We start from the raw sequence: 20,735 nt of genomic DNA, 5'->3' as shown, positions 1-20,735 counted from the left end.
GTGTAAGATGATTCAGGAGAATTGGATAACAAGGGTCAATGATAGTGACACATAGTCTTAGCTTCACAGTTCCTGTGGCTGCAATTATGATCTGTCATGAATTGTGCTCAATAAGAATACATTTTTAAAATAATTATTTATAGAAATGTTGGTGGTTCAGTACAAGATAAGCTTATTCTTTAATTTTCTTAAAAAAAATGAAAGGATGTGGTGAGGCAATACTAGTATTAATACCATTTGAATACTATTTTATATTTAGGTTAAGAATTTAATAATATTAATAATAATAATTCATATATAATTAATAAATAACATAATATAACAATTATTCTGTTCAGATTTATTGTATTACGTGAGCTGTACGGTTTTATTGTTCTTTTCAGGTTTATGGTGTTGGGCTGTGAAATGCCAACAAAGTTGTACAACTGGATATAGCTTTATATAGAAAAGGTTAATAATTCAATAATTCACTACAGTCATGTTAATACGTATTGTTTACACCTTTGGCTACGCTGTTGAAACACTGAGGATTTTAATATTTACAGAGTAGCCCCTTTCTCTTCCATTTTAAGTGCCTCAGTGTAAAAATGATTTTTTGTTGTATTAAACATTATACCACAAGCCTCAATTTATATTAACTTATACTGAACCTGGAATGTTCCTTTAATAAAATGTTCCTTTTCGGGTTGTGCCCAAAGCGTTAATCCGTATTCAGAAAACAATTGCTAACTGTGGCCTGTTACATTACAGTATATAAAATTTCACTTACCTTGAAACTAATCTTGTAAAATGTGTGGTAAGTACTACCGCTCCATACTGCGATCGCGAATCTCGAAAGTGAAAATGAAACTAAAAAGTGATTGTGCATTTAAAAGCAGTTTTAATGACAGGCATCATAGTGGCTCCCTGGTGCCCGCAGTTTATATACAGCATAATTACCCAATGATATAACTGCGAGAGAAATTATTAAAATATGTATTTTCCTCACATCTCATATTTATTCCCTTTAGGGTTACGTATAAATGTAATTTTCTTTCCGATCTTTGTATTGGGATGTGGCGGATTGCGGGGGGAATGGGGGCTGGGGTCACGATGTTGGCTCTACATTATGAAGTGTATCAGCCATCTGTGATGGATGATCGGCCCAACCCTAGTGCCCTTTCCCAAAAACTCTCTCACTGTAATGTCAGTGTCAGTGAACTCATTGACCTTCAGCATAAAGCAGTGTTAAATTTTAATCAAACCAAAACTATAAGTATGAAGGGAACAGTCATCTGAAATACCTAGCAGCCATCGACTGAGATATTTTATCTTGTGAGAAATAGAACACGTCTACATTTCCAGGTTGAGTTACATCTCAGGAAGCCAGCATTGAAGGGCATCAGATCTATGTACCTATCTAATAAGAGAGGTTATAAATAGCAGTGTGTAGCTTAATGTGTTTGAATGTGACTGCTGGGCCTAAATGGAAACTGCAGACTTTTTTGCATTTTTACAATTTGGCATAATTTTCACTTAAATGGATGAAGAATTATTACAGGTAATGGAATATTTCTGTTTAGTACTAGTTAAGCTTAGTCAACAGCATTTGTGACACAAGGTTGGTTACCACAATAAAGTAATTTTGACTCACCCCATGGTTACCACAATAAAGTAATTTTGATATTTTTTTATTTTTGACTCATTACATTTTTTTTTATATATTTAAAGTTGGTTATTTTATTATTTTTTTGTAGTTGGTTAAATCATTATTTTACTGTCATTTTAGGGTTTTCAGCATTGTTGTCATAGCAACAACACTGGAAAAAAATTGAAATTTTCCACAGAAAATCTTAGAAAGTGATTTTATGTATTGTGGCTGTACTATTGAAACAGTTTACAGATTGACCTCCTTTCACATCATTTGTAAGTGCGTCACTATAAACCAGATTTTATTTTTAAGTGAAAGTAATGAAATTCATTTTTGTGGTAATGAAATGCTGTGAAATGAGTTTAACATGTATTGAACTGGAAATATACCTCTCAGACCTGAGATTACTGCACTATTAATGGTAGCTGAAATTATAGTAAAATTAACCAGATTACTTCTTAAAAGAGAAAGTAGGCTAATGGACACACTCTAGTTGCTAAAATGCTGCTTAGATTTTGCATCTAAGTGCGCTGAGTTAAAGGGTTAGTTCACCCAAAAATGAAAATTAGACTGTTTTATTTACCCTCGAAGCATTCTAGGTGTATATGACTTTCTTCTTTAAGAGGAATCCAGTCGGAGTTATATTAAAAATTGTCCTGGCTATTCCAAGCTCTTTCTTTGCAGTCAGCGGGTGTTGCAGTTGAACAGTTCACAAGTTGTCAAAAAAAAATCGCGCATTTATAATAAAATGTGCTGCAGAAAAATATCCATATTTAAAACATCATAAACACTTTTCTCTCACTTCCGCTGACTGTCGTACACCGAAGCAGTTAATAGAGCTTGGAATAGCCAGGACAATTTTTTATATAACTCCGACTGGATTCGTCTGAAAGAAGAAAGTCATATACACCTTGGATGCTTCGAGGGTAAGTAAAACAGTCTAATTTTCATTTTTGGGTGAACTAACCCTTTGAGCCTATTGTCAATGGAGAAATTGATCAGAATATGTTAGGAGCTATACTACAGTATGTGATGTGTACCAAAGCTTTCATGTTTTTAGAGAGGAACTTACATGATGCTTGCACACAATTCTTTGCACACAAACTCCTCAGCCCTCTGTTGCTTCAGGCTGTGGAGGCCAGCTGGCTCACACCTTTTTAATCTGGGGTGTGAAGCTTTTATTGGAACTGCTTTCTCAACAACCAAGCCTCTTTAGATCTGTTTGCCCTTTCTTTCTCTCTTGCTCTCTTTTTTTTGGTTTTATACCCTCTCAGCTTCCTGCTTTCTTTCTCTCTCACTTCTGTCTGTCCATTTTTTTATGCCCAGCGCCCTCTCCTCCATATCTCCCTCCCCTATCTTATCTTCTCTCTCACAGATCTGGCTTTGTTGCCATGGCGACCTCTTGTTTTGCCTCTCTTGCAACGCATTCCACAAGTCTGTGTCCATGGACAATGTCACTCGCATGCATTCTGCCCAGCACCAAAGAGGCAATGATCTCATGTGACCATTCACAAAGCGTGTGTGACCAGAATGAGGAGTGGGCCGCACCCCTCATAGAGTCCAACTAGCGCCATTCCAAAATATAGTGAACTGCCTACTGCCTACTGCCTACATCCATCCTGTTATGGAACAAATTTCAAATGCTATACATAAAAGAGACTTGGGTTGCAATAGATTTAATTTGAGTTATGATGTTGCTAAGATGACTGCGTTAAGCCTAAAATACACAAATACTGGAATAGATAATCTAAAACAATAGTCCAAAATTATTATATAGTAGTTTTTGTTAAGTAATGAAATATTTGATTATATTATTTATTAATTTTTATTTATTATTCAATTTGTTCTTATATTATTTATTAGATTATTTTATTATTATAATAACAATTATTTTATTTCAATATATTATATTTCAATATTGAGTGAAATATAAATCAGCATCTTGTTACCATTTTATAATATTAGGTTTATTTTTCATTCAGCTCCAGTGTAGTTATTGTTAACTAAAACTAAAGATTTATATATTTTTTTGTAAATTGAAATAAAACTGAAATAAAGTAAGATGAAAAAAAAATGAAAAGGATGAAATTCACTGTAAGTTAGAAAAGCTGCCTTGCCAATTTACTGAAATAAAATAAGATGAAGTGCTAAAAATATTAAAATGTAAATAGAAATGTAGAAAAAAAAACAAAAAAAAAACTAAGTAATAAAAATGACAAAAGCACATAACAAAATTGCTAAAATTAACTAAAATGGAAAAGGAAATTATAAAAATAAAAGTATTAATAAATATTCTATTAGTATCTTAATAATAGCAAAAATAAAACTGCTTAGCTCAACATGCCTTCTGGATTTTTATAGTATGTATGTAAGATTATATGTAAGTCTAAAATCCCTGTTATTTATTTTAAAAGTTTGTTTTTTTACTTTTGATATTTCTGTTATCATGCATTGGTAACAAGCCTAATATGTATGTGTATTATAATACTGTGTCCACTGGCAGATCACTACATTTTGGAACAGAACACAAATCTATTCAAAATTTCCAATAAATCCGCGCACACTTTTCTACAGAACACCCTGTCTAGGCTCAGCTCACATTTGCCAGCATTATCCAGAGCCAGTATCTGTATGTTATGTTACTCTCTGTGATAATTTGTTACAGAAGCCAATTGTCAGGAGTCACTGTCTATTTTTAGAGATTCTGTGGCATGTATACTTGACACACATATTCCATGTACGTTCTTGTCATATCCGTGTAGCTGTCCTGATAAAGACCCAGGATCCTTTTACTCCATAGCTTAGTAGTGTACAGTGGATGATGCTATGGCCTGTGGCAGGAAGTCCATTCATTCTAGTTTGATTCAGAGCTCACCCCAGCTTAACACATGATCTGATGCTGATCTCATTGCTGTCATGCTTATGGGCCTCTACAATACAGCAAAATAGCTTCCGCTCTGAGGGGAATGGGTTCCATAAGGTCCAACATGTTGGAGTGAACTTTCCTCACATCCTGAGCCACACCATGGCTGATAATATAAATGTCAGTCTGTGGTGGGCAGGGGCCATGAGCCCAGATGGACACAGATGGGCTTTGCCATTCTAGCCCTCTGCTTCCACTGCAGCATCATGACGCAGCACATGAAAAAGTCTACCAAACAAGCTCAATTGGGTGTCGCCAGTCTGCATGCTAACCGCATGAAAATTTATATTCAAAAATCTCCCAAAATAGAACTGAGAAATAGGATTGCAGTCAGAATTAGGAGTGTTTGCTCATGGAGCGACTTTGAAGGAGAGAGGGAAGTGAATAGCTTTAAATTTAAAGTGATTTATCCTGCTTTAGTGCTGACACTCTGGCGAGAGCTCTCCTATCTGGCCATTATTATTACTTATTCACTTATAACGATAAATATGTGCATGTAGAATCCACTTAATGCATATTAAGGGTTGAATTATTGTATATTTTCTGGGTTATATGATGATTTCTATGGATGGAATGCTGCAGTGTGTGAAAAATCTGTTCTTTCAGGCAAAACTGATTGGATGTGGCAGCCACTCATATGGGGCATGAATTACTGTTTGTGGCCACTGGGAATATTGGCTTTTAAAGTATTGAGACACATTAATGATGCTTTGTTTTTCCTTTACATTTAATGGAAATCCCATAGGTGGCTTTTTGTATTAGTGCATGACTTGTTACGATTTATTGTATTTTATTGTTTGTGCTATTTCTGACTTAATCTGTGAGCAAACCTTGCCAGTGACAAACAGTAATTGCAAATATTAATCTCAACTATATTGTTTGCAATTGTGCTTGATGAATGTGCTTATGCAAACTCTGTGCTACAATACAAAGTCTTTTTGTTTTAAGGCCAATTCACACTGCATAGACAGACACAGACAAAAGGCAGTAGGTATGTTTATCAGGTTTTGTTTGATCAGAGTGTTACCCCGTCTGCATCTGTTGGCGTTAGTCTGTGCTTGTTTTCACCGACTAAGCCTGCTGAATTGCCGTTTGTACTGTATTTGGTTGGTTGTCGGTGTTGATCTGTGTCTGATGTTGCAGTGTGAATTGGCCTTTTAAAACCGTTAACATAATTTTGGAATTATTGGAAACTAAATAGGGAGTTCTAGCTTTTGAGAGAAGCTTTTTAAGGTTTTACTTGTTTTTATAATGTAAGTATTAATGTAAATATATCAGAAAACTAGATAAAGTTAATTAAACCCTGCATACAAGTTGTTCACTTGGATTTGTGCTTATGGGAAAGTGCAATATTCTAATAAAATGTGAAACATTTCTCAAATGGAAACAATTTTGAATAATAATGATGATTTAAATTTTTGAGCAGAATAATAGTGATAATCAGTTTAACCATTATCGTACAGCTTGGGTTTGGGTTTACTGTAGATCCTCTGTTGCTCTCTACGCAAACCGTCAGTAGGCAATGCCGTTGTTTGTGTCTGTGGGCTTCTGGGTGTGTTGTAGAAGGAAAATAGTTAGGGAATAAGGAAGAGAGGGTGCTAGCAGCAGAATATTCCCAACAGTCCCGGCAATGCCCCAGCGGTGCTCACGCGCCCACTCATCATCCAAAGGAAACCCTTCATCATGCAAATAATCTTTATATAACACTGACCTGGAAAAAAACGGTTTGATTTACCTGTATTCAAATAAAAAAAATACCTGCTATGTAGAAGTCCTGAGCAGTGTTCAGTTTCAGTTATTAACCCAGGCTGTCTGTGATTTTATATACTTTGGGTAGGATTGAAGTGATCTCTATCATCTGGAGGTGTGCATTATGAGATTTAATGAGGATAAATGTGAAAAACAATATACCACAAATTGCAGATAGTGGGATTAAATTCACAAAATGCTTCTGTGAAACACAAATTTACCTCTGGGAAAAAGGAATTGCATCCAAATAGGACTAATGACGTATGTCTTTTTTTAAATAGAACTTTGACGTGAAGCCCCTTTTAGATGCTCATAGTGATACATTGCCAAATAAAACTCATATGCAAATGATGTGGCTAAATGTGCTGTGTTATGTTTTTGCATGTACAGTACAGACCAAAAGTTTGGAAACATTACTATTTTTAATGTTTTTGAAAGAAGTTTCTTCTGCCTGCCATTTCTTTGATCTCATCAAGCCTGCATTTATTTTTATCAAAAATACAGCAACTGAATTTTTGTGATACTTTTTTAGGATACTTTGATAAATAAAAAGTAAAAAAAAATTAAAAAAATAAATAAAAAGAAGCTATGTTTTTAAAATATAAATATTTTGTAATAATATACACTACTGGTCAGTAATTTGGGGTCAGTAATTTTTTTTTCTTTCTTTTTATAAAATCAATACTTTTATTCAGCAAGGATGTGTTAAATTGATAAAAAGTGATAGTAAAGAAAATATATTATTAGAATATATATTATTAGAATTTTTTTTGATTTTGAATAAATGCATTTCTTTTTAACCTTGTATTCATCAAATATATTAGACAGCAGAACTGTTTCCAACACTCATGATAAATCAGAATATTAGAATGATTTCTAAATGATCATGTGATAGACTGGATGTTACATGTGACACTGAAGGCTGGAGTAATGATGCTGAAAATTCAGCTTTGCATCACAGGAATACATTATTATTTTTTAAGTATATTCAAATAGAAAACTATTATTTTAAGTTGTAATAATATTTCACAATATTACTGGTTTTTTTCTGTATTTTTGATCAAACAAATGCAGGCTTGATGAGCAGAAGAAACTTCTTTCAAAAACATTAAAAATAGTAATGTTTCCAAACTTTTGGTCTGTACTTTACATGTTTTCAGAACCGTGCATTGTCATTAGAGGTTTATGTTTATGTACAAAGTGGTACATGTTCAATTTCTGTGTGAAATGGACACCTGGTAATGATAAAAGGTGTTGATCAGAACTACATCTCTGAAAAGTGAAAAACATGAGGAAAGGACAATGTTTTTGCTCCTACACATTTAAGATAAGTCCACATTGACACTCTAATTTGGCATATTTCCTGAGAACCCACATCCTGTCCATGATTAGTTTCTTTCTAAAACCTTTTCCCCTTGGATCAGTAGCCACTATTGTGAATCAGACCTGTAAATGTCTAATCAATACTTTCGTATCACAGGTGAAATGGCTTATTAGCTGAAAATTAAGCTGTCTTGGCAACACTTACGGCTCCCCTGTAAAAATGTGCTATTAAAATTAATTTCTGCTGTTATTCAGTGCTTTTAATTCAGTGACTTGAGGTAAAAACATTAGCATAGATTTTGTAGACAAACAGTGGCACTGGAAGTAGTTTTATGCATTTGAAAGTTGAGGGTCCTCCATTCACATCCTGAAAGTGAAGATCTTTGCATATTGTTATTAGAAGCTTTTTAATAAAGGTATGAGACAAAAGTCTTTTGAATATTTATTTTCTTGCAAGAAAAGTTCGACAGTAATGTAGTCATCCAAGTTGACTGCAGAGTGAGACCAAGAGGAAAAACCCAAACTCAACATTTATACCTGCATCAAATGCGGATGCTTTGATCTCATCCAATCTTAATGCATATTCAACATATATGTCCATTTAAGATGTCCAACTATGTGCTCCAGATGCATTTTTGCAAAGAAGCCATGGATGTCTAAGAAGCTAAAATAACATTTCCTGTCTCACACTTGTCTTGCACGATTCACATACACACATTAAATAGATTTCCTGTTATCTCTCAGCACATTGAAAACTCTAGCATTCTGAAGCACTCATAGACAGTCTAAAGAACACCCTTTAGTACAGTGAAGCAAATAATACTAATATTAATATTAATTCAGATAAAAATAAAATTTCCTCCACAGTTTGCAGAGAGCCTGTACCATTACTAAGGGGTAGGTTAGGCGTATTTATAGGATGTGTAAATTAATTTTGCGTGAGGCAGAACGAGAGCCCCCCAGAAGCATTAACAGATATCTATCCCAGCAGATTACGCTGCAGCCTCCATTTTAATTGAGACTCTTTTATGTCATGTCTCTAGTGCTTGGATTCAGTAAAAGTCCCTTCTCCCCAGCCTTACAGCTCATCTACAAAGATCCCAAATATAATTATTTCTGACGCAGCTTAATTACATATTACGTTAATCAATTTACCTCAATGAATCTTTACACCAGAGAACTACATGTGTTTTCCAGGCTGTTGTTTTTAATTATCTTTTTTTATGTCAGCTGAATCAGGAATATAACTACTTGTTTGTGGTCCTGGTAAACTTGGTGGCCTAGGCCAGGGTTTCTGAACCAAGGACCCCTTTGACAATCCTAAACAGTTTACAGACCCCACAGTAAGTCTTATTGCGTTCAGCTTTAAATAAATAAATAAATAAGATTTTAATTGCAGAATAGAAACAGGTATTTTGCATACAACTTCAAAAAATGGAACTGAATCAGTCTCATCACTTTCTCAGCTGTCCCAGTCCATTTTTTTCTATATATTTGGTTCTTTTTTATAATGAATTATTTTATATTGCATTTCTATATGACTTAATGTCAGTAGTTTTATAGTATGTTTTTTTCTTTACTCACTTTTTTTTTTTTTTTTTTTTTTTTTGCATATAAGTGTAAAATAGTTAAGTCGACAGTTGTCTTTTAGAATATAGGGGACTGGAATCCTGACAAAAATTTTAGTAAACCAAGCAAAACTGCAACTGAACAGTACTTTTTTCGGAAGTCACATTCAAAACCCACAGGTCAAAAATCAGAGGAGGTACGTGTTTGAATGGGTGGGATTCTTCTGAGCTGGATTTTAGGTCCATGTTTTAGGTGGTTCATGATTCATGCTTGAAGATTATTTGTGCAATAAGCTCGGCATTTGTGGTTTTACTTTCTCCTGCAAAATGTGTATTGGCAAAGTTCTAAAAGCCAATCAATGAAGTGGGGTGTGATGAATGTGTCTGGAGTGCTCCCCCTTGCCCGAGCTGTGCTGAAAGGCATGAGTCTTTGGGTGCGTGCTTGTGTGTTTAAGCATGAGAGTGCACATGTGTGATTGTAAGAGGTTGGATATTTGCCATTAAGTACTGTTATAACATTAGAGCTTTACTGACAGCTGTCTGACATCATGAGAAAAGATGGAGAAAGAGGATGAATGAGTTTGTTGTTACTCCTTAGTATCTGATCTGAATGTTTACAAATATTTCTTTATGGAGTATTTACTGTTCATCACTAATATTCAAGGAAAAATACTAGATATGTACATTTTCTGAAGAAAATGTGAGTAGTTATTGGGGTCTTTTTTTATGATGTTTTAACAATTCATTAGGATTTTTAGCATTTTTAGCACTTACCTAATCGCTATTAGCATGTAGCTATTCAGTGCTAGCATGTGTAGCATGTTGGAAGACGTTTGCTAGCCTGATTCAAAAGAGCCAACTCCCATGTTTATACAATGTTCTGATGCAAAGATATAGGTGTTGCTAAATGGTTGCTAGGGTACTCAGTTTGGTTGTTTGGGACTGGCTTGGCTACTGTCAATATCATTCATACTGGCTAGTCAATATGAATGATATAAAGCAGCTCCCATGCCTCTTATGAGATTTGGATTTGAAGATATTTCTCTTTAGGTTTGGGTAGCTAGGGTGCTCTACATGGTTGCTAGGGCGTGACTTAACAGCTTCACCAAAGTAGGAAAAACATAAGCGCTCACCATAGTATGTCTATGGGGCAACTTTGGGGGGCTCTTGCACCTCAGAGGTACAACTTATACCCCATTGCAAGGTATGTTCTCGTACAGCTTGCCAGCCTCTTCAAATGTGGTGACCCACATGTTTCTATGAAATTCTCACTCGGAGCTATGGCCCTTTGATGTTGGTCACAATTTAATATTAAATTAATATTAAATGGGATTTTTAGCCCACTGTGCAAAGATTGTGTGCCCGATCGCTTATAAAAGTTATAGCACACCTTTCCCAATAAGCCGCATAATTTGAGGCTTCGCAAGCACCACTAATAATTCAATTATCGTTGGGACAAAATATTTTTTAATTAAAATATTGCAGTATATAGTATTATGGCCTATAAGAAATATTCATAGCCATAAATTTTTTATTTTTATTTTGCCATTGTTACAGGATCACCTTCACTGTAAACTGACATTATTTTTCTATTCATTATTATTTCCATACCGCTGATAGTTTTCCCTGTGGTTGTTTTTGCTTATAGCTTCTGGCTAGACTAAAAAGGAATAATGGCTTTTTTGAAAGTATGACCAACACATGAATATTTACATGCCCATCATGACACCCACATTGTATATGCCTCCGAAATACAGTGTTGACAACCAATTTGTTTGTGTTTGGACAAGAGTGATGAGGAGCTTGTTTTTTTAAAAATTTTTTATTAATTTTCTTGTCAGGCCAGAACCAAATTTCACTGTCCACCACTGTTAAGCTTTTTAGCAACACTGTGTTTAAGTAAATGACCCTGGAAAGTGCAGTGCTTTTTAAAACCTACACAAAGAAGGAAGAATGAGAGCATAAAATTAATATAAAATCGATTGGTGGCCATGAATGATAATGGAGGCATAAATCTGGCTTGAGGCCTTACTAGTGTTGAATTATTATTATTATTATTTTTTACACACTTCTGATTTAGACAATCATGCCATTCAGACTGGCCTCATATGCAGGCTCTCAGTCAGCAACTGGTTTACATTACTAGATCTTCAAACCAATCAGTTACCCTTATCAATAAAAGTCAGCAAGAACAGAATAGGCAAGCAATTTTTCCGTCATCATTACTTAAAAGAATATAACATTGGGTTCTTATATTGGTCTTATATAAGGCAACAATATAAGGCTATTAAATGCAGTAACTCTGTGTTAAAGCCAGCAGAAGTGCTTTTAGATGTACAGTAAACCTGTATACTCTCAACCCTGTAACACAGTAGTCTCTCCATGCGTGTGTGGATTTCTGTCTAATTGACATGGCAGTATTTTTCAGTTCGGGCCTCATTCAGAAATGCCTGTGCACTCATCCTATAACAGCCAGGGCTTTAGGGCTTTTGGGTTTGATCTGAATACGCTTTGACTTGTTTTTCAGAATTTCTCCTCGCAGCACCCTCAGAGACATCTTTGCCTTTGTTGCCAAGAATGACTCTTTCGCATCATATGATCTGTCCCATGAGCGACATGTGCAAAGTGGACATTCAGGCTAAAAACAGGTTCATCACCCCTTCCTTCAGTCCCTTTTTGTTTGTCAAAGCCTTCTCAAGCTCAGTCAGTTTGGTAGACCAACCAGCACAATTAATGAAATGGAACAGGACTGGGAGATTTGATTTTGGCACTTCTGGGGACGTAAAAGTACCAGCACCTGGAGCGATGCTGTTTAGAACAGCAGTAAGCCTCCGAATCACAAATGGAAAAATGATTTCTTGCACTTAGCCTCACAATTGACAGATTTTGCCAGATCTTGATAGCCCTTGGGGTGAGATTACTGTAGATGCGAGAAAGGACCCAGTGGAGAATTGGAAGAGAAATAGCACATTATATTGCAGCGGGACCATTGTGATTGCCAGGTGTTTCTGTGGTCACAGTGTGGAACATAATTTACACTTAAACTCACCTTGTTTGGCTGAGAGATCTGATGGTGCCGTACACTCTTGATCTACTTTCCAAAAAAAGCAATAGTGCATTTGACTAATACTGTAGATTTTTCCAAAATAGCCGCTCATTCAAATCGAATTTAAAAGTCAAAATTGTAAATGTTATGTTAATTTTACTTTTGAGTTTTTTGTTCTTCGTTTTTGCAGTTGTGCCAGATTTTCATTTATGTGTTGTGAAAAATGTTTGGTTTGTATCCATTAAGTTACAAATAATGAGAAAAAAAATTATTGTGATAAAGTATATTTAATTTGTCAAATATTTAATTCTCTGGACTGCAAAAAAATTATATTAATAATTTTATATATAATATTAGCACATAATATTATATATATATTTTTTTATCTCATTGGATGAATTTGAGCATATGCATCTGTGTATCAAATACTGGCTGAGAAAAATCATTTGTTCTTGTTTAGAAGGATCATTATTGAGTACATTTTGTGCAGAATTTTGTACACTAGTTTGATTATTTAACATTCTTGAACAGCTTACTCTATACAGTGTGAAAATAAATCAATTAAAATAAATTTTACAGTGTAAATGAATGTTGTAAATAACTGAACTATTTTTACTTAAGTAGGGTTTGACAAACCGCTGTTGGTTAAGCTGATATTTTCTCTTCATTGCCTCCTGTCATGTCTGTGAATAGTACAACAGAGAATTTCTGAAGTATGAACTCTTGAGAGCTGTAAGCTGCACTCGACGTCTGTGTTGGTTGGTAGTGAGTGCATCAGAAATAAACAAGGCATTAGTGGGCAACTCAGTTTACAGATTTACAGATGGTGACTGGCCCTATGCTGTTCTGCTGAGTCTCACTTTGGCTGTTTATGAAAGTAATATAGTGTGTATATGTGTGTCTTTCAGAAGAATTACAATAGTTAAGAGAGGGTTTTCCTATTAAGGTTGAATACAAACTCTCATCACCATTTGCTTGCAATATATCAGCTGGCTTCACCTCAGACACTTTTGAGTGTTGGCGTGTTCAACAGGAAGCAAAAAATGTCTCTTTTTTTTGCAGATTTCAGCACTGTATCACTGTTTAAGCTGTCCTAAATCCTACAAAGGGAGAATATCCAAGTATAAACTTCAAAGAGATAATATCACAATTAAAAGATGTTCTTCATATACATCATACATATACATCATATACATCAAAATGGCGGACATGAGAGTCTGCTGGACAGTGGCCTTGATTGGTTTGTCTCTGTAAATTGCGAATTCTAAAGTAATGTCACTGAGGTCAGAGAAAGTGAGAGACTCTCTTTTTTGATGTTCATGTCATCTTGACTCGCAGTCATACTGTATTGAGATAATAGGCTTTTGAATGCTAACTGAGGAGTGCAGAGCAGGATGTGGGCAATATAGCTCTGATGTCAAAAAGCCAATGCTAGCCCATTACTGTGGCTTAAAGCCACAATTAAACGGAAGCAGCAACAGATCTTTTCTTACGTATTGTGATGTAAATCTGAGTGTAACATTATTGAAAAAGGACTTTGGTTCTATCCATTGGCTGTTGATTGGATTTTGAGATGTGGGTGTTGCACGGAAAAGACTGAGTCTGTCACCAGAGAGAAGTCTGTCTTTGTCACCGGAAGATTGAGTTATGTATTTGATTTAACAAGGTAAAAAATTGTACAAAAAGTATCCTATACATGGATGAATTGTTCATAGTAATATCAATAACAAGTATCTAGAAAATCAGTAGGGTGAATTGTCATGTTGAGTTTGTTTTTTTTTACCTCTTTTTTTATTTACTTTTTACTAATTTATTGAGTTGGATGAAGGCTGACTAAATCATCTAATCTGTCCAATATGATATCCGTTTTATTTTCAGTTGTGTAATAGCTATATTCAGATTCTCAGAGGTTCTCTTGTTGGGTGATAATGGTGCTACGAGTTCCCTGTGCACACTTTAAGCTAAACAAAAGTGCAAAAATAAATAAAAATATGTTTCAGAAGGATAACATTATATGACTATGAAATAGCAGCTGTGGGGCTTGCAATTAACTTGTCTTTTACCAGCTTGGGGGCCCTAGTGATCAGCTCACACTGTATGGGCCTTAGGTACCATAATGGTCATCTTTCTTTATAGGTGCCAAGGTCCCAGGCGGCCCCATTGTGTTCCCAGGGCTCCAGTCCATAATCCAGCCCTACATTGCCCATTCTAACTGCTGTATGTCTTTCCTTATGAGCCTTGATTTTACTGACATTATATAATTTTGTATCTTCATTTATTTTATTTAAAAATAAAAAATAAAAATCAGTCAATAAAAAAAGATAATCTGAATAAGAGCTTTTGCATTTATATGAAATGCATGCATTGTGTATTGAACAGATTCTTATGGAGTCACAGATGCCTTCACGAGCAGATTTGCTCCTCTCCCCTGGGCCACCTGAGCACCTTGTCTCACTCATTCCATTCTGTTCTCACTCTCACTCATTCAACATCTCACAGTAATGTCCATGCCATGAAACCACCTCGACCTTTGTGCCTCTGTGGAGTTGAGGCATTTTGCGTGCCTGGAAAAGCAGTGCACATCTACCCCCGCCCCCACTCCCATCTTGTTCGTGCGCCAGGACTGGCAAGTCATTGGGTAACAGCGCTGTGTGCTGAACTGGACTAATCCCCCCAGAAAACAGCTGAGCCTCCACCAGCCCAGCTCTTAACCAGAGCTGACAAGACAAGGGGCCACAGTGCTCTTTCAATGAAGCTGCTTGCTTCACACACACACACACATATACATGGATACCAAGACCCTGGCAGGGCTTCAGAGAGATTAACAAGGGGTTGAAGAGATGTGAGGAGTGGGGGAGTGGGGGGGGGTTGTCAGCTCAAAAATATTTGTCTCAAGGTTTATCCCTGTTTGATCAGCGGTGCTACAGCAACATTAACATATAATTTTTAAACTCACCATATTCAAGGCAATTACTGCTGGACTTACAACATAATCCATATTTCTGTGATATAATAATTTAGTTCTGTTGGTTTATGCATACTTGCAGGTGTAATGTTATGTAACAAATTTTTTCTCTTTGATTGATCAAAAGTGACAGAAATCTTTTGTAGGATTATAATTTTTTTTTTACTATTTCAAATAAGTAATGTTCTTTTAAAATTTCTATTCATCAAGAAATCCAAATGCAAAAATATCAAGCAGCGCAACAGTCCTTAACATTTATAATAAGATTTTTTTTCTTAAGCACCAAATAAGCATATAAGAATGATTTCTAAAGGATCATGTGTCCCTGAAGACTTGAGTGGCAGCCGAAAATACAGCTTTTCCATAACAAGAATTACATTTTAAAATATATTAAAATTGAAAACAGTTATTTTAAGTTGTAATAATATTTTGCAATATCACTGTTTTGTTCTGTTTTACTGGTATTTATTATTATATAAATGCAGCATAAGAGGCTTCTTTCAAAAACATTAACAAATCTTACCCTAAGCTTTTGAATGGTAGAGTATGTCTTATTGGGATTCTGCTAAATCCCAATTATATATAATTTCTGTTCTAGTATAGTCACGAATTTAAATTGCAAAAAAACAAAACAAAAAGCAATTCAGGTTTCTGAACACTGTACATAAAGCATAACATCATCTTTAATATGTGTTTATTTTCTGTGTTGATTTGCACATATCAGTATGTCAGTTTCTGCCCCTAGGAAGTTAGACAGAGTGAGCAACGTTTGTGTTAAATCAAGATGGAGGACTCTTTGTGCATGCTGTGCACAAGTATATATAATGCAGCAGTCAGATTCTGGCTTGTATGTGCTAAATATAAAACCAGTGCGTCATTACACTACACCCTAGTCTTTATCAAAGAATTCCAAAGACAACTCTACAACAGTTTTTAGGTGTGTATGTCATGTGTGCTCAAAAGAGATATGTTAGGATTTAAAGCTGGAGACAGATGAAAGATTAAAATCCAAAAAATATATACACAGCTCCTGGCTTTAAGAAAACTCTGGAAGTCAAGGTTGGAATAGAGAGAAAATGAAATAATAAAGAAGTAGATGGATGTACAGGAAGTGGAAACTGCAGATATAAGAGAGAAAAATAGCTCCGCCCATTAAAAGACGGATAAGATGAGTTTAAGTGCAACATGCTCCTCCGGTCTGCATGTCCTGAGGTAGATTTGAAGCTGAGCTGTGATGGGACTAACATCATTTGGGGCATCTCTTAAAACAGGAGCTTTTTTTGCTCACACTCTCTAGCATGTCCCAGTTTTCTCTTTGTGACGTGTGCCTCCCCCAACCCCCGTTTTTCCCCCTTTTCTCCCTCAGTGCATGTCCTGCCAGAACTGCCTGAGAACAACAATTTTGCTGGAAGCTCTGAATAATACAAAATGTTTGCATTTATAATTGATGATCCAGGCTGGAATAGGAGTTGACCAAACCATGCATAGCTTTATGATGAGAAGAGTGCACTAGTAGTGCTTGGGGTTCAGGGAACACAACAGACCAAGACAATAAAGTGTGTTTCAGTTCAGTTTCAGTGTGTTGAGGTGAAGTTGGTTCTGTTGTACCAAAGCAACTTGTGTATGCATATATTCTTTAAGAGACAATCATGAAAGAAAGTAGCTAATGATAAAGGTTGGAAGTAAAACGTTTGTACAAATGCATCGGAAGTGCAATTTTCTGTTGTGCAAATGTGCAAGTGTCTACACCAGGTGCAACAGTAGTCAGTTTGCTCTGTGCCACAACAGCTCTACACTATACTGTCCAAATCCATTTGTCTTGTTGTCGGAAAGTGCATGGAGTATGTTAGAAATAGAACAAAAAAAAAAAGTGAACTGTTGGCTACTCGTCATGTCGAGCCACATCCAGTAAAGACAGCACTAATTATAATATTATCTATTTACTTCTGGCTGGACTGCATTGGGCCACTCATGTCCAATGTAAACACAGTGTTAGCATGTACTCTTATGATAATACATTTCAGAACTTTAAGGGGTAACTTAGGGGTGACTAATTAATTTGTTTAGCAAGATTCCATCCAAACTGATGCTCTGTGATGAAAATAGTTCACTTGAAAGACATAACTGGCCATAGAAGTACATGCTCATGCTAATATTTATGCAGTTTATGCTATAGAGCCCCTTGTGGCAGCTCTGAGAATGATTCACGTGCTTGTTTGTACATTGAGGTCTGACCCCATTCAGAATGTTTCAATGTCAAAAATGTCAAGCTTTTGCGAAGTGTCAAGCTTACATATCTAGAAGATTTGTGGGAATTTGCATAGCAGAATATTAATGGTTTTCAATGTTAGGCCATTGCAGTGTATAATACAAATACTCTTTCCCTCTGACTGATTGCTCTTAGTGAGTTAAATATTCTTTCTGTAGAGTAATTTTGTCTCTGTGGACTTTTTAAAATACCCTTCATTCTTATTTCAAGTCAGTTAGGTTAAAAGTTTTTACTGGGCTTTTCTAGATAAAATTATGTTTTAAAAATGTGGCTTCCAAGACAGTCACTGTCCAGGAAGCTCTGGAAGCTTTGAGGTTCATTTCACCTGAGAGGAGGTGACTTTGATCTCTGTCACTGCATAAAACATTTAGTGACCAGTGAACATTAGCCTTTCAAAAAAGAATCGGAAATAATCAGCAATGACTTGTTTGATGTCACATCTCTCTCTCATTCAGTTGCTCTGTGTTCCTGATCTGTTTCCTTTTTTCTTTAATGTATGTTATTTTTAGTAAATCCTTCTGTGCTGTAATGTTTAAATAAAAATGGTACTATTATACATACTGTTTAACATTTGTTGACTTCATTTTTAGCAAGCATTTTTCCCCCTGTGTCTCTGGCTTATACAGTAGGTCAAGGGTTAGCTGTCTCTGCCTGTGTATGTATCAGTATGACGTGTTCAGTGTTTACTGATGTAATGCTTGACCTCTGTCTATTTTCAGGAAGAGTTCTTTGCCTCTAGCCATCTCAGTGCAAACACTAAATAAGGCATACATTTTTTATCCATTTTCTTCTTCTTTTTTTTTCTTTTGGCTTGGCAGACATTTGAAGATATTCACACATTTAATAGTTAAATCAGGATCAGCAATAGTAGAGATATTACTACAGAACTGTGTGTATTAAGATCAGGTTCAAGTAAAAGGGTGGGTTTGGTTAATGTGAGGGTTGACAAATGTGTGTAATCTTTAATCTAAAAATGTACTTCTCCCAGTTCCTTGCAATGACATCTCCTCCAGTTAGAGCATTAGTTTAACCACTGGATCAGCAAATAATGTTCAGGAAACTTATTTGAAAAACCTGTCATTATTTTTGCAATTTCTATTAGTGATAACAGAAATTACCCACTTTACCTTTAAGACATTTTGCTGTGTGTGGTTGATTCAGCAGTTTAATGTTCCTTGCTGTTATAAGTAATGAAAAAAAAAAACAGAGTCAGTGCTTTGTCCAGTCCTGTTTCTCCTTCCCTTTCTTCCTCTCTCTGGCTCTCTTAGTTTCTTTATTGCTTTGGTAAACAGTGAGATACTATCAAGAGCAACTGCTAAATCTCTGTCTGTACTTTACAGGCGGCCCAGGTTTACAGATGCTTGTGTCAAGTATAGCACAGCTAGCATGCAAGCCGATTTCATTAAATTTGTTAATATTTGCGCCGTATCGATGAGTCAAATGACTCATGATACACACAAGCTCTGTTCTATAACCTAGCAGGCTGCCTTCTAAGGCAACCTACAGTAATCATCATAGATCCTCACAAGTGATGAATGTGGAATACATTACAGGTAGCAACTCCATGCATTATAAAAATAGCTCTTCATATGGGAGACGTGACTCATATCAACAAAGTTATTGCAATAGATATAATAGATATAAGTATATTGTAATAGGTTTCAACAGTTGGGTTCGGAAAAGAAAAATCCCAATTTTGTCCATAGAAAAAACGATTTTGTAAAATAGCTTACTATTAAACTATTAAAAACAGAGCTACTGTGTGGTGAGGATGTTAATTGATGGTATTTGCTTTTGTTAAAGACTTCACCCAGCATTATTTCTTCTTATATTTTAAATATTGGTGTTAAACAGTGGACTTCCTATAGTCTATAAAGTCTATAAAGAAATTGTGCCAAAAGAACTTTTTAGCACCTGCCCACTCCATATGACATAATATTTGAATGTATAAGCATATTTGGCAGTAAATGTAAAATATATTGTTTCTATATATATAATCAACATTTGTAAATTAGTAGTTTGATTGATTTATCCACTGTTGTTAATTTAGTATCATTTACACTGATTCATAGGATTGTAGTTCTTTTCCTCATTATGGCTGTAAAGTACACAGTCTTGTGCCTTTGCCTTTTGTCAGACCCCCCCTCCCAATTTTTTTTTTTTTTATTTAAATTAAAAAAGCCTATAATGCTGTAATTCACCACGTAGCTGGCTTACAACTCTTTGATTATATATTTTTATTTATTATTTTTAGATTTTAGAAAAATAAATGGAAATATACTTCTAAAACCAAGGCCGCTGAAAAGTGGGTGGGCACTGTTGCACTAAAAATGAATACACATATATATTGGGTAAAATAATAAATTTTTAATTACACTGAACTATTTTTAATTGACAGTTTTTAGTATTGAAAAAATGCTGGGTTACAAAAAAATTGTTACATTCAAATTTGGCTAAAGCCTGGCTCACACTGTGCGATTTTGGCCATGATTTGGCCAAATGGTTTATTCTTGTCTGAAACAGATTTTGATAATCATAAAAGATTCCTATAATCCTAGGCTTAAATCTGTAGTCTTTGATCGTTAGTTTGACATGTTCACCGACAGCCAATTAATGGCTGTTGCGATCAAAATTTTACCTCTGACAAAATTTTGCAAGTTAAAAAAGCCTATAATGCTGTAATTCACCACGTAGCTGGTGAATTACGGACGTTGTTTTTGCTCTTGTTTTTTAAGGTTTGGCCATGATCAGAATTAATGCTAGAGATTTCTTCTATCTGCCATAAACTCCAGCACTCCCGGCCACCGCTCATGAAATTCATCTGATATGTTGCCTTTTCTATGACAAACACAGGTTGTGCCGCTGTTTTCATGTGGGTGTGTACTTAAATATGCATGTATTGCCGCCGTTCATATACTTTTGATGATAGCCAACATTTTAGCCCCGTGTGCAATGCAGCTTGTGGTCACTTAACCTGTGTGGGTTGATAATGTAAAACTACGGACAAGTTTTCTTGTGCACACTCCTTTTTAACACGTCTTGACTGTTGTACAGTCTGACATTAATGACAACTGAGATCCCACAGTGTGACATGATCATCATGTTCGTACAGTCTGACAAGTACAATCCTAAAGGACTTTTAAAAAATTGCAAAGTGTGTACCCAGCTTAAAACAAGTTATCATAGCACACATTCCTGTCATTAGTGCATCTATGTTGCCTTAAAGTGGATCTTCAGAACATATGTGTGCCATTATGTGCCT

The 20,735-nt window shown here is 35.4% G+C and overlaps 1 protein-coding gene across 3 annotated transcripts in view; it reads left to right on the top strand.

The window, feature by feature from the left end:
* Window positions 1–20,735, top strand: part of LOC109103784 (guanine nucleotide-binding protein G(o) subunit alpha) — an 85,323-nt gene that overhangs the window by 19,402 nt on the left and 45,186 nt on the right. The gene's annotated exons all lie outside the window — the stretch shown is intronic.

Source organism: Cyprinus carpio, chromosome A18 (genome assembly GCF_018340385.1).
Source record: "Cyprinus carpio isolate SPL01 chromosome A18, ASM1834038v1, whole genome shotgun sequence".
Lineage (NCBI taxonomy): Eukaryota > Metazoa > Chordata > Actinopteri > Cypriniformes > Cyprinidae > Cyprinus > Cyprinus carpio.
Note: the sequence above shows the minus strand (reverse complement) of the source record. Positions and strands in the feature narration are given on the sequence as shown.